We start from the raw sequence: 13777 nt of genomic DNA, 5'->3' as shown, positions 1-13777 counted from the left end.
GAAAAAATAAGGTGAAATGATTGACTATTCAATCAGTAAATGAATTTTAAATTATTGCCTAGTTTAGATATTTCCGGTTCAATACTCATTTCTCATGTGTTGCTCACAAATCATGGTAAGTGGACTGTGTACCCAAAAATGTAATATACAGCATTTTTCTCAAATAGATAACAAGAGACAGAGATTGTCTTTCTACTGCAGCACTTGTTAATCTCTCTGGCTCTTTCGATAAAAATGTGACAATAAATTGGGAGCATGGGTGTGTGACAGTTGATTGTCTTACAAATCGGTCTCATTAATACTAATCTTAAATTCTTCATCTAAAATGTTTCTTATTTACTCTCATGCATAGTGGTGAAGTTCCTAGAACTTCCAGCTTACCAAAGCAAACACAATATAGATAGTAATCAGCTCTTTCATTTTAAAGGAGACAGTGGAAAATATCACATGACTAAATGATGGAAGACTTTGAGTCTCTGGTGGTAGATGTCCAGCTATATGAAGAGAGAAAATTTATAAATTCTAAATTATCATCTCTATACTACCCAGTTAAAGTCCTGTTGGACTTCTTAGCTCTCTGTAGATTGGACATGAAAATGTAATAAATGACAGTTTTTATATCCTTTTCTTCACAGAATGTTTTGAGGCTATATTATTTCCTAGTACTAAGTTTGGTCCATGAGCACCTTGAGAACACCCCAGCACTTTCAGTATATTTATAAAAGAAAGATCACAAATGAATGACTCAAGAGATGTGGATAATTTTTCAAGAAGCGGATGATGAAAGGTGTTCATGATAAGGATTTTTGCGTTTGACTTTTCCCATTTAAATCTCTTCTTTTAGGGGAATGGTGTAAATACCGCTACTTTACTCAAACAGGCATTTTGTTCGAAAAACAGCCAGTGATAAATCACAAGAACACTCTAAAAAAGGGGATGATTTGGATATATCTTGTCTTTAATGTTTAAAAAAAGGAAGATAACTTTAGAAAGTTAAATTTGTTGAAGTTATGGATTTCACCATGTTCAAAAGTTTTTCTTACACTTATTAAATGTAAAGACTATGTATAACTTTTAAAAATACTGAAATGTAAATCTCATTTGTGCTTTGGTTATTTACTTGTTGATATAATTAAATTTGATAGTTTTTCAGAAAAAGACAATACTTGTTATCAATACATAGCAATAAATGCAAATTAATAACAATTATTATAACGCATTGAAAGTACTAACTTTTTATATTTTTTCCACTTTTTAGAGGATAATATTTTTGGTGATGAAACACTTTTAAAATATGTTGTCTGAGCCATGTGAAATTGTCAATATCTCCTTTACAATAATTTAAAAATTTCTGAGCTGCTTTTTTATGCTGATAGTAATAAATCTAATTGCCTGAAATGATTTGAAACACAAGCCGGTTATTTTTTCTTCTCAAAGACTCTCATATAAACACGTTTGAGTATTCCAGAGAGTGTAAGTATACGTATGCATTTATGATATTTTAAAAAATATCTTCTAATTATTATAACCACCAAGAAGAAATATCTAAATACAGTGATTTTTGTGAAAAATAGCCCTTGAATCTTTTTTTACTGTATACAACAACACATTTTAGAAATTTGGCTTTTCTTTAACCCATAGAACAATATTAAGATTTTTAGAAACATTACATCTTCAAAATGAAACTGTTTTTGTCCAAAATATTTTAAATAGTTTGAACTTTATACCCTTATTCCTGACCTTAAATATGTTTTTATACTGCTACTCCAAAGTTAATTTGAAATGATTACTTTTCCAGAATAAAATAATAAGTTGATGAGATCAAAGACTACCAAGGGACTTTATAAGTTTTCAGGAGAATATTTTAGAAGCACAAAAAGAAAATACATATTGTTCATGTGAAGTAAAATTAGACTGGCAATATCAAAAATGCAATAAGTAGGCCTAAATTATTCATAGCTCAGTGTGGGAAGAATATATTTAAAAACAAGATAATTTGTGTCTCCTTGAGATGCTTGCTAAAATTATGTAGAAAAAACTCTTATATTTTATTGTAGGTATCTTGTCTAATAAAGATTAAGCATATATATGTAAACTGACAAAACACCGTACATATTTCCCCTCATATAACATGTATCATTGCAGAAAGTCTATCAAACACCACAATTCACAAAGTTTAAATTAAATCTGTCTTAAAAAAACGAAGTCTCTAATCTGCTAATTCCCAGACAGTTATGTAGTTCCCAAGCTTCACTTTTGCTATCTAGATTCTTAACTTGGAAGAGGTCATACTCAGCATTATGTCATGTTAATTCTTGCACTCTACTAAACGCTTCCGGCTGACTCAGATTTTACCAGAAATATATTGAAGAAACTTGCAGCTCATCAGTTGCAGTGCACTTTGGCTCATTGGTTAAATGGACTGTTTGGCAAAACATAGGAGAGCTGAAGGAATGCTTGCAATTTGTAGTGCATGATAAGCATAAATCTCATTGCTCAATGTATAACATAAAATAATTCAGCAAACATGCCAAGTCAGGTCACCATTTATAGTAGAGCTTGGATGATAGAGAATGATAATATCTGACTGTGGTTTTGATTGACGTCTCCGTTTAAATGGAGAACATAGGAATGTAGAATGTGATTTGAAAACGTGATAAAAAATTTTAAAGATAATTGAGTTTATCACCTGTAAGAATAAAGCAAACACAGTTGTCTCTGTATCTGAATAACTGATTTCAGGGACTGCAGCAGGTACTAAAAGGCACTGATGTTTATGTCCTTTAGATAGACTGGTAGAATATTTATAACGCCTTTTTATATCTTATAAATCACTTTAGAACTGATTTAAGGAAGCTGGCATATAGCTTTTTGGCAGATCACTTTTTTTGCCTAGCACATGAAAGGTATTGAATCCGATCTCAGAGACTCTAAAATTTGCTTGTCTATATTTCAGCTTCCTCATTGTTAATACAAAGTACCCAGCACCCTCAATGTATTATTTGAATGTTGGCTTCAGAGGATTCAGTCGATGATCAACTGCCTCCAAGGGAGAAGCATCACTGCAGAGAGCTTGGTGAAATGGAACTCCTTAGGACATGGTGGCCCGGCAGCAGTGTAGGGACATAGCAGCAAAATAGAAGGAACAAGGGAATAGAGGTTGGCTTGAAAGCCACCACTCCTCATTCATGATCAGAATGCGTTCTCTTAATACCCTGTCTTCACCCCAAGTCGAACAAGGTGATAATGAAGTTTAACAATCACAACTCATAATACCAACACAATATAAATGCCAGGCAAACAGTTCTATTGTTCAAGGAATAATGACAAAAAGCTGTACATGTTTATTGCAGAGATATATTTTTAATTTAATTTAAGGTAGTTTGAATCTGCGCATGAAGAATCCACAGGGATAAAGGGGTAACTATATATTCTTATTAAGCATCCATGTATCATTTTCTAGAACGCTATAGTCATGCAGGAATGGTTTTGTGAATTAATTTCAAAGAAGAGTCTTTATAAATAAACATTGGTCCCAGGATAATATTAAGAAATGCTGCCCTTTTTAGAATTAACCCTTAAATTTTTAGTTAAATTTAAATACAGAGTAAAACTTAAAGATACATAGTTATGAATGACACATTCTTTTTCTTAATCTGACTCCCAAGTACTCTGGGAAGGAGGGAAGGTCATATGTAAGAGTACAGATAAGACAAAATGCATCCTGGTTTAAAATAGATAATGTTGCACAATAAAGTTACTGAGTATTCTCTTTATTGATTTATGTTTGGGAATCTCTGTAATAAAAGTCTACCCATATAAAGATAAGTATATCTCACATATATGCCCTACAGAAAAAAAAAATGGAAATCTACTCAGAATCAAAGACAAGAAGGAATGGTAATCATAAGTAGTACACATGATATTTCACATTATTTGGTTTTCAAGATGAATGATACTCAATACAGACCTAGTGAGTAAGCAACATTTGTAATGTTGTCAAAATACTGTATCATGAGTGTATGCGCTACCATCTTTTAAACTTTAACTTTCTTTTTATGTCTTTTTTGCCTGTGTCCAGTGCTTTGAACGCTTTTGACTCCCACAGCTTTAACTGACATACAAATCGTGCCTCCTTATGCTTAATGCCATTTTCATTTTTATTTAACTCTTAATTTCTTCTTCTACTCTTCCTATTTCTTTCACTAAAAACTTTTTTATCCATATTTGAAATAAAAATACAATTTCATATATCCAGTTCATCTCAGGTGATAGCAGTTTAAACATAGAATAGCTAGAGTATTTCAAAATAAGCTTGGCATTTCCACAATCAAGTGTAATGAAAAATAAACTGTTGCTTATTGCTCTCCCAGATGCAATACTAGCCTCATTTGGTTTAATTACTTTGCCTTTCAAAGAAGGCAAAAATGTTGTTTGACAGCAAGCCAAGAAAGGCAACAAAAAGACATATTATATTTAAGATATTTCCTTAAGAATGCACAAAACTGTCTTCTAAAATACATGCTGAAATATACACAATATCAGCTAAAGTAATTAGAAGACATAGATAAATGGAGAGGTATAACATTTTTTTTTTTATTATAAAGTTGAACAAAACAGTAGAGAACAAGACCAATAAACTTAAGCATTGTAAACATTACAGGACTTCCAAAGGAGACAATAGTCAAACCAGAATGGGCATCTTAGTGAATCTTATTGTCTTCAAAGTAGTTGCCTATACCCTCAGACTTGATACTATCATACAGAATGGAACAGAGTCTAATCAGTCAAAATAAGATCGTGGGAGTATTACAGGACTTCAAAACAAGTTAATAGGAAATCAAAAAAAGTTACTATTATATATCATGCTAATTTTTAAAATTTTTCTCCTTAATTAAAAAAAACATAAGAAATAACTAAATAATTTTTTAATGAATAAGGGAGAGATTAAGATAAAACAGAACATAACAATATAACAATACAGGTCACAGCATGACTGTTTCAGCAACCTAGTGCTTTACCACCAAATAACCCGACTTAATAGTAGTTACCATAGTGTCTGTCTTTTTCCTCGAAATATTTGAATAAAACTTCATATACTCTAGCTTCAAATATTTCCATATCAAGAAGTCCAGAATAAAGCCTTTTCAATTAATAAGTGAAAACTTTATAAGGCTTCAAGGCCGCATAATGGGGAATCATGAAGGACAGTCTCTTTAATAAATGGTGCTGGAAAAACTGGCTCTCCATTTGCCGAAAACTAAAGCTAGACCCATGTCTATCACCATGTACTAAATTAAAATCTAAGTGGGTCAAAGATCTGAATATTAAAACAGAAACACTAAATCTATTGGAAGACTAAATCTATTGGTAGAAACCTTGAAGACATAGGAGTAGGTAGAGAATTCATGAACAGGACTCAAACCTCACGGGAAATACTTCCCAGAATCAATAACTGGGACCACTTCTTATTAAAAAGTTTCTGCATGTCAAAAGAAATCTCCTGCATAGTGAAAAGAAAACCCACAAACTGGGAAAAGATTTTAGTGAACTCTCTCTCAGACAAGGGCCTCTTGTCTAAATTATATAAAGAATTAAAAAAAAAAAAAAAAACTCAGACCCCCAAAATTTGAAGATCCAATCCAAAAATGGGGATCTGAGATGAATACGCACTTCTCAGATGAAGAAATGCAAATGGAAAATAAATACATGAAAAAATGTTCATCATCGTTGGTCATTAGAGAAATGCAAATTAAAACCACACTGAGATACCATCTCACTCCTGAAAGAATGGCCAGGATCAAGAAAACCACCAACAACAAATGCTGGAGAGGCTGTGGGGAAAAAGGAACTCTCCTACACTGTTGGTGGGAGTGTAGACTGGTGCAACCTTTGTGGAGGTCAGTCTGGAGATTTCTCAAAAAGCTGGGATTGGAAGTCCCATTTATTCCAGCTATTCCACTTCTAGGCATATTCCCAGGAGAACTGAAAGCATTGTACAACAGTGATATATGTGCACCTATGTTTATAGCAGCACAATTTGTAATCGCCAGATATTGGAAACAACCCAAGTGTCCATCAATGAGGAATGGATAAAAAAGCTGTGGTATTTCTATACAATGGAGTATTATTCAGCTATAAAGAAGGATCACATTGAGATATTTATCAATAAATGGGCGCAGCCTGAGACCATACTCATAAGTGAAATAAATCAATCTCGCATGTGTGAATACCGAATAGTTTCTCTAATGTAAGTAATGATTCAAATATATAAAAATATGAGGTATAATATTTTCATGAGTTAGAATAATCCATATAGGAAAGATATTAAATTTCCTTAAACAGATATAGTGGCTTAACAATTTCTTAAAATCATAATAATTTTATAGATATATGTAAGTTTATTCTGAAGTCCATATTAGAAGACAATTAGAATAGCAGAAGCTGGGGCTGGGGATTTAGCTCAGCGGCATAAGCGCCTGCCTTGCAAGCAGGCAGTCGTGAGTTCGATCCCTGGTACCGATAAAAACGAAAAAGACAAAAAAAAAAAAAAAAAAAGAATAGCAGAAGCATTTCTTTAAAAGAAAAATAAAGTAGCAAGAATTGTTCTTCTGATTATAAAGACATTATATAGCTCTAATAACAAAGACTGGTATGAGAGGGTGGACAGACATCACTAGAAGGTAATATATACCAAGAAACAGGCCAATATAACTATATCGATAAAGAAGTGAGAACAATCTAATAGAGAAAGAACAGAATCTGTCGATAAAAAATAAAACAAAGAAAGGAGGAAAGAAAAAATGCAGAGACAGAGCGAGGAACCATAGCTAAGCTTTGTGACTTATGTAAAACTAAGGTGAACAATAGATTTGAAAGCTAATAATGAAGTGTAAAACTGTAAATCTTACAGAAGAAATACACTGGGCAAAATCTTTGGTGTCTAACATCAGGCAAAGATCTCATAGATTTAACCTCCTCCCCCAAAATGAGCCTCTTTTAAAAAAAAGTTTAAAATTGACTTAATCAAAATTTAAAACATTTAATTCAAAGTACAACATAGAACACTTTAACATATATCTGTTATAGCACTGATATTCAAAAAATATATCAATGTCAGACAGTTTAAATAAATCTAGTCATCAAGACAGCACAGAGGAACCTGCCTTCACACAGAGTTCTGTGTTATCCAATGAGGTTAAGCAAACTGTGCCTAAAATAATCTGTGCAGATCATAAGGGCCAAATTATATCTAGAACAGGTTAGCATTCTGATTACATACAGAAAATGGGGAATCAAGAATTTTTAAATATGTCTCTTACAAGTCCAGGTGCATGTTCAGCTCAGACCTGAAACACTGTTACTCACTGTGCAGTAGAGTAGCAGCTTCTAGCAGAGACACAAATGGTAAATGTGGGGTTACTTAAGCATGCAGCTGAACACGGATGTGGACCAATGTTTACATTTTTACAGTGGATTTCTGTAAGTGGAGATATGCAGTTAAATATTTTTAACACTCGTTATACCGCCTAAGGTGTCCACTAGCATTTCTTTTATTTTCCACTAATATTTCTTTCCAGGATTTAATTTTCTTTCCATTTTTTTTCTTTTTTTTTCTTCCTGTTCTCTCATATAACTTTTTAAATCTTTCTCATCTTACTTACTTGGACAGAAGTAAAACTGATAATAACATTGTTGTTATCATTTTTCTAAAACAATAGAAATATTTATAGCTCTCTCAAAGATGTCAAGCTCTGAAGTTGGTGCAAACCAAGTACTATCTGGGCCTTCCTTACGAGAGCCTGGAAGCCCCTCTGATATCCAGATTTTAACCCAGCTTGAGTCTTAAAACCTATACTCTCAATTTTTACTGTTCACTAGCTCATTGCATTTTATTATATTTCTTCCTATTTTATTTTCTCTTTCTGATTCTCCATTGCTAGTCCACTGAAAATCAGACTTTTATAAGACAGCTATTGTAAAAATGTATTGCAATAAGTTGGAGACTGCAGACAAAATGGCTAAGTTCCTAAACATATTTGGCACACCAAACTGAACATTTTCAGGCTTATTCTATGAAGACAATATTAGTACCCTAATCCCAAACCTAGACAAAGATTCAGCAAGAAGATGAAGAAGTTATAGATTAATGATTGGGGATTGCGAACCCCTTAATTAAATACTTGCAAACAGAATTTAACAAATAACTGAAAAGTTCAAACCTCTTGTCCAAGTTCACATCAATCCAGAGAAGAAAAGATAGCTGAACACATGCATATCAATAATTGTAATACATCCCATAAATAAAATCACACATAGAAATCATATAATCATTTCAATAGTTGCAGAAAAAGCTGTTGAAAAAAATCCAACATACTTTCCTTATGAAAACCAGATAAGAGTAAATACAAAAGAACTTCAAAGCCATTTATGACAAACCCACAGTCCACATCAAATGAAACATTGAAAGTATTTTCTGCAAAATCAGCTATAAGGCAAGGATGCCCACTCTCAGTATTCCACTTCAATATGGTACTCAAAAAGTTAAGCAGAGCAATAAAGCGGGAGAAAGATACATAGGGGATACAAACAGTACAGAAAGAAATCAAATTATTTCTGTATGCAGATGCTTTGACCTGTAACATAGATAACTCAAAAAATTATAATTTTTTAATAAAAATATTCAGCAAATTGTCGCAATATAAAATCAAGTATTATCAAGAACACAAAACAATATATCTGGTATGATATGGGGAAAATAGAACCCTTCTATATTGCTAGCAAGAATGGAAACTATATATCTATTATATAAAACAGTTTGGAGAGTGCTCAAAAACCTAGAAATAGAAATGTCCTTAAACCCAACTGTACTAACACACATTTCTCAGAAAAAGTTAAAAACATTTTAAAACAACAATTAATGCATACACAAATTTGAAGTGTAATTCATAATTTCCAAACTGTGGAAGCACCTTAGATATTCAGCATATATGAGTGGATGAAGAAAATATGATGTATCTATGCAGTGGACTTTTAGGCATGAAACCGAGTAAGTTCCAATTATTTGTAGGAAAATAGAATTTGAGACCACGAACTGTTAATTAAAATAATTCAACCACTGAAAGTTAGTTATTGCTGCCTTCTTTCCCCTGTATAAGAAAACCTGTGTGTAAGTAAATGAAAGAGAAAAAAAGAATGAAATTTTCCTAACAGGAACATAGATTTCCTGGGGCTGAGGAACAGATCTAGGAAAAAGACTGTGGAAAATGGAAGGCGATTTCCAAAATTATCAAAGTATGATATACAAGCATGGATTTTACAAAAGAAATATGATTATGACTTATCATAAACACATCCAAGTTAAATTTTAAAAATTCCAATTAGAATCCAGGCAGAAGATATGAAAAAAATTACACTTAAAAAATAAAAAGAAAATAAATGGGAGCATGAAAATATGTGCAATATCATTAGAGGTTAGAAGAATGAAAATCACAACCACTGAGTTATAGATAGACATATCTAAAATGCCTTTAATAAAGATATTAAAAATATCAAACTCTGGCAAGGATGCAGAGAAATACATAACTTGTATTTTGACATAAGTAATATAGAATGTTATAGCAGTCTGGAAAATTAACTCATTACTTACTGACAATGGATTATATTAAAATAAAATAAGAGAACTTCAAAACAATATTACAAAATTTATATGCTTTGAAGTAAATTTAACTGTGATACTCCATATGAGTATATAGCAAAGCAATGCTTAGTGACATATAAGATCAGGTAGATTACAGAAGGATATTAGTATGTTTAATATGGCTAAGATGTCAAACATATAGATAGATAGATATAATCTTCAATGAAGGCCATAGGTTAAGCATCATACTAAGAATTTTCGTGTATTATTTATTCCCTTATGAATTGACCATCCTTCTGTTATTTTTCTTTGCTTTAATTTTTTAAAATGAAGGGATGCAGCAAAGAAATATTAAATAACAATTCAAGATTAACCAGCTGGCAGAGTGATTCATTTCAGACTCCTCAAACACCGTTTCACCACCATCCCTTATAAAATACTGAGTTTTGACATATTGAATGTTTAGGGAATTTAAAAAATGACTTCCTAAAGAATGAAAGTTCAAGTATGAAGCTGAGTCATATCTGAAAGAAATTTGATGATGTTGGAAAGAACATACATTTTCAGCTAAAGTGCTAATAATCTTTAAACGGAATGAAATACTTTTCTGTTTTTAAAAAACTTATAATTCGTTCAAGCCTTACTCCTTTTAATGTCAAGAATCATAGGCTTTCAATGAAAATACCATATTTCCCTGCAAACTGTTACTACGTGGATGCAAATACACATTTAGTTTAAATCTAGTAACAAGCTTGAAAGTAATATTCCTCTCTATTGACACCTCCAGGTTTTGTTATGGTTGCTTTGCCTTCTAACGCCAAATTGTTTTTTATATACAGTTATAAATCTTTGAAATAAGAGCAAATTTCAAATGAATAAGTTAAAAACACTTCGTTTTCATAATATGAAGAAGAAGGTAAGAGCAAATTTAAAATACAGCCTTGCAGAGAGCCCATTTCCAGAGTTTATAGTGAGTGTTAGTGGATCCACAAAGTGAGATTGGGTAGAATGATGTGAAAGTAGGTAATTGTGGTCAAGAAATTTTGATTTTTGGGTTCATTTTTAGACAAACAACTCTTGCAGTGGAAACTCATGTACTATATTCTGATCCAGAGGAGGAAAATAAAAGCATCAGTAAGTTTTCTGCTACCAACTATTTTCAAACAAACTTAAAAAAAGATAATACTCCTCATGTTTTGCCCTTTCCCTTTTAGATACACTGACTTTTTTTCCTTTTTCCTATTAATTTTATTGGAACAATTTAGATAGACATTGACTACATTCATCACATGGAATCTGTACCTGTACATGGCATATCTTGGATACTCTTTTTCTTTGCCATATTCCTCCCTCTTTTCAACTCCTTTCCTTTCCTTTCCTTATTCATTTTATCCTTCATTTCTCATGTTTTCTACTCCCAGGAAACTCTCCATTGGGCAATTGGGTTCCATTCCATTTTAGCATCTGTCAGGATCAGCGACTGCTACCTCTCTGCAGGTGATCATAGACCACTGAGGGTTGTGGCTAGTCATCACATGTGTGCCATATTCACAATAAGGTCTCTCCACCTCCTACATTCCTTTTTCATGCTAACCTAAAAATAGTAACTATCAGTCTTTGCTAGGCTTTAGGGATGACACTGTTATTGCTGGTTTCTTTGGCTTCTCATCAAACACTTGTACACAATCTCCCTGTTCTCCTCACATGAGATTACAAGGGCCTTAACCTTTCTTCAGATATCTGAGCTGTGTAGACAGTAAGACTGGGACTACACTGCTACGTAATTTCTTCAGTGACCTGCTTCTCCCAATAATGCCGGTTATTTTTTCCAGAGTAGTAATAAGGATATTTTCCTATTATTTTTCTCTGCTTGCTGGCGTTTTTGTTTCATTTACTGGTTTGTTTGTTTTTCAACTCATATATTTCAAACTCTAAAGATTTTTAGTGTCTTTGTTGGGAGCCGCAGCCCCGAGCCCGGTCGCCTCACTTGGCGGACGTGAGGCCTGTAGTAAAGAGTAAAGCCTGAGGTAGATTACCCCTCCCATCGAGCACGTTAGTTTCCTGCTTACCGCGTAAGCAACCCGCTCAACAATATAGTCTGCCTGGCAACTGATGATGTTAGCCAATCAGCTTGCCTTGCTTACTTTAACATGATTGGACACTGTATCCGTATATATACTGGTGCCACCCCTGGGGGGAAAAGAGAAGCCCGGAAGTAGAAGCCCAGAAGGAGCCGCGGGGAGCGGACCAAAGGAGGTTTCGGCTGGGAGCGATCCCAGGGCAGGCTGTACGGAGAAGGAAAATAAAAGAAAAGGTTGTCCACTGCCAGGCTTTGTCGTGTGTCCTTCCTGCCGGCCGGGAGCGACATCGACATGTCTTATTGCTTCATATCAATTTCCTACTCTTACTCTTACCTACTCTTACTGTTAACTGTCCCCAAATATGTTTTAAATCAATTCAGTTTTACCTAAGTAGGGACACAAATCTTCAATGTCAATAATTTGTAAAAGTACGATGTAGTTACTTGCTTTGTGTAAAACTGGGATAGACAGAGCTGAACAGAATGAAATACACATAATATTATGTAAAAGTTAATTCAACAACAAACTCCAAAGACATTGTAAACCAGTGTGGGATACATGAACACATTTGATACAGCAAAATGAGAAATAACAAGACCTTGATTTCATTTGATGAACTGAATCCCACAGCAAGGGAAATAAAGTATGAAACACTCTTGAGGAACTGAAGGACAAAAATGGAAGAATGTATACTACCTACTCATGTTGTATCAGTGGATTGATTTGTTTCCCATTGTGTAGCTTGTATTGATCTTTTTATCTTTGTATTGTTCTCTAAGTTAAAAAGAATAAATTCACTAGTTCTTTGGTATTATCCACGCATCCTTACTTTCATACATGCATACATAAATAACACTTTCCCTGTTATAAACAGTAAGTTTGGCAACTTTCAGGACATAAACACAAAGCGATAAAAATAAATTACAGACAAATTTAACTCAAAAACCTTCTCCCACATGTCTGTAAACTTCTTTTTCCCCCTATCATCATCAACTATCCCTAAACATACTGAGTAGAAATTTACAAGCTTTAATAATTATTTTAGAAGTTCAAATTTGAAGACTAGCTACAAAATGTACATAGGTAAAATCTGTGTTAGCACCTTTACTCCCACGCTGATAAGAAATTGCTAGAGAGAGCAATGGCATAATGCTGGGTGGTATATAAAACCAAGCATTCAGATTGGGCACGCTGTGGGCCACCTCTGGAAGCTCTGCTCGCCTGTAACTGTCTCGGGTCCTACGGTGAAGGGACAACTGCAGATCAGTGCAACCTGAAGACATAAAGAAGGAGTAATCTAAAAAGTCTCTTTTAAATTTCTGCTTCTGACATCTCAGCTAACCTCCTTTTGTCCAAAGCTAGTTATATCGCCAAGTTCAATATCAGAGAGTGAGTGAGGGTCCCTAACCTTCTGTAGGAATAGCCACAAATTTACAAGATAGCTTACAGAGGGGAATAATTATTACTTCCAATTAGTCTGGTACACAATAATGACAAAATATTCATATTTGTTTTGGTAAATTAATGTGTCACAACAAATTGACAAATGAGAGCAAGGCTACACTGTGAAAGGTTTTTTTTGTTTTTTTTTTGTTTGTTTGTTTGTTTTTTTTCTGAACAGAAAAGACTGCTAAGAATCAGAAAGCTTCAAGGTGCACTGTACTTTCACTTGTCAGATGGATGCTTCTGTGCCAAAAGGGTGAGCTGAATGTTATGAGTCTAAAATGATCCCACTCTGTAGTTGAACACTCAAATAATCAATACTATGTGATTGATCTATAATACACGGCCAATACAATTCAGTTCATTCTCAGAATCCAACAATGACAGTAAGTAGCCATTTAATATAGATATCAATATTAGACTGTTACATTGTTGTGAAAAAGGAGAAAATTACAGGAATATGCAATGAAAATTTATTAAAATTGCTATTAAATCTTTCCATGCAAGTAATTTCACTAAAGATTGGGACTTAATTCTCCTAACAAATCTTTAAATTATTCATGTGTTTTCTACATATTTATTTGATCAATTGTTCTTTACATTAGAATAATAG

At 33.3% G+C, this 13777-nt stretch overlaps 1 long non-coding RNA gene across 1 annotated transcript in view; it reads left to right on the top strand.

Moving 5' to 3' along the window:
* The window catches only part of LOC134474113 (uncharacterized), an 85609-nt gene that overhangs the window by 55300 nt on the left and 16532 nt on the right, over positions 1 to 13777 (top strand). The gene's annotated exons all lie outside the window — the stretch shown is intronic.

This window comes from Cavia porcellus, unplaced genomic scaffold (genome assembly GCF_034190915.1).
Source record: "Cavia porcellus strain 051 isolate PalLab524CR breed Dunkin Hartley unplaced genomic scaffold, mCavPor4.1 scaffold_30, whole genome shotgun sequence".
Classification (NCBI taxonomy): Eukaryota; Metazoa; Chordata; class Mammalia; order Rodentia; family Caviidae; genus Cavia; species Cavia porcellus.
The sequence above is the reverse complement of the archived record's forward strand: the minus strand, read 5'-3'. Positions and strand labels throughout refer to the sequence as shown.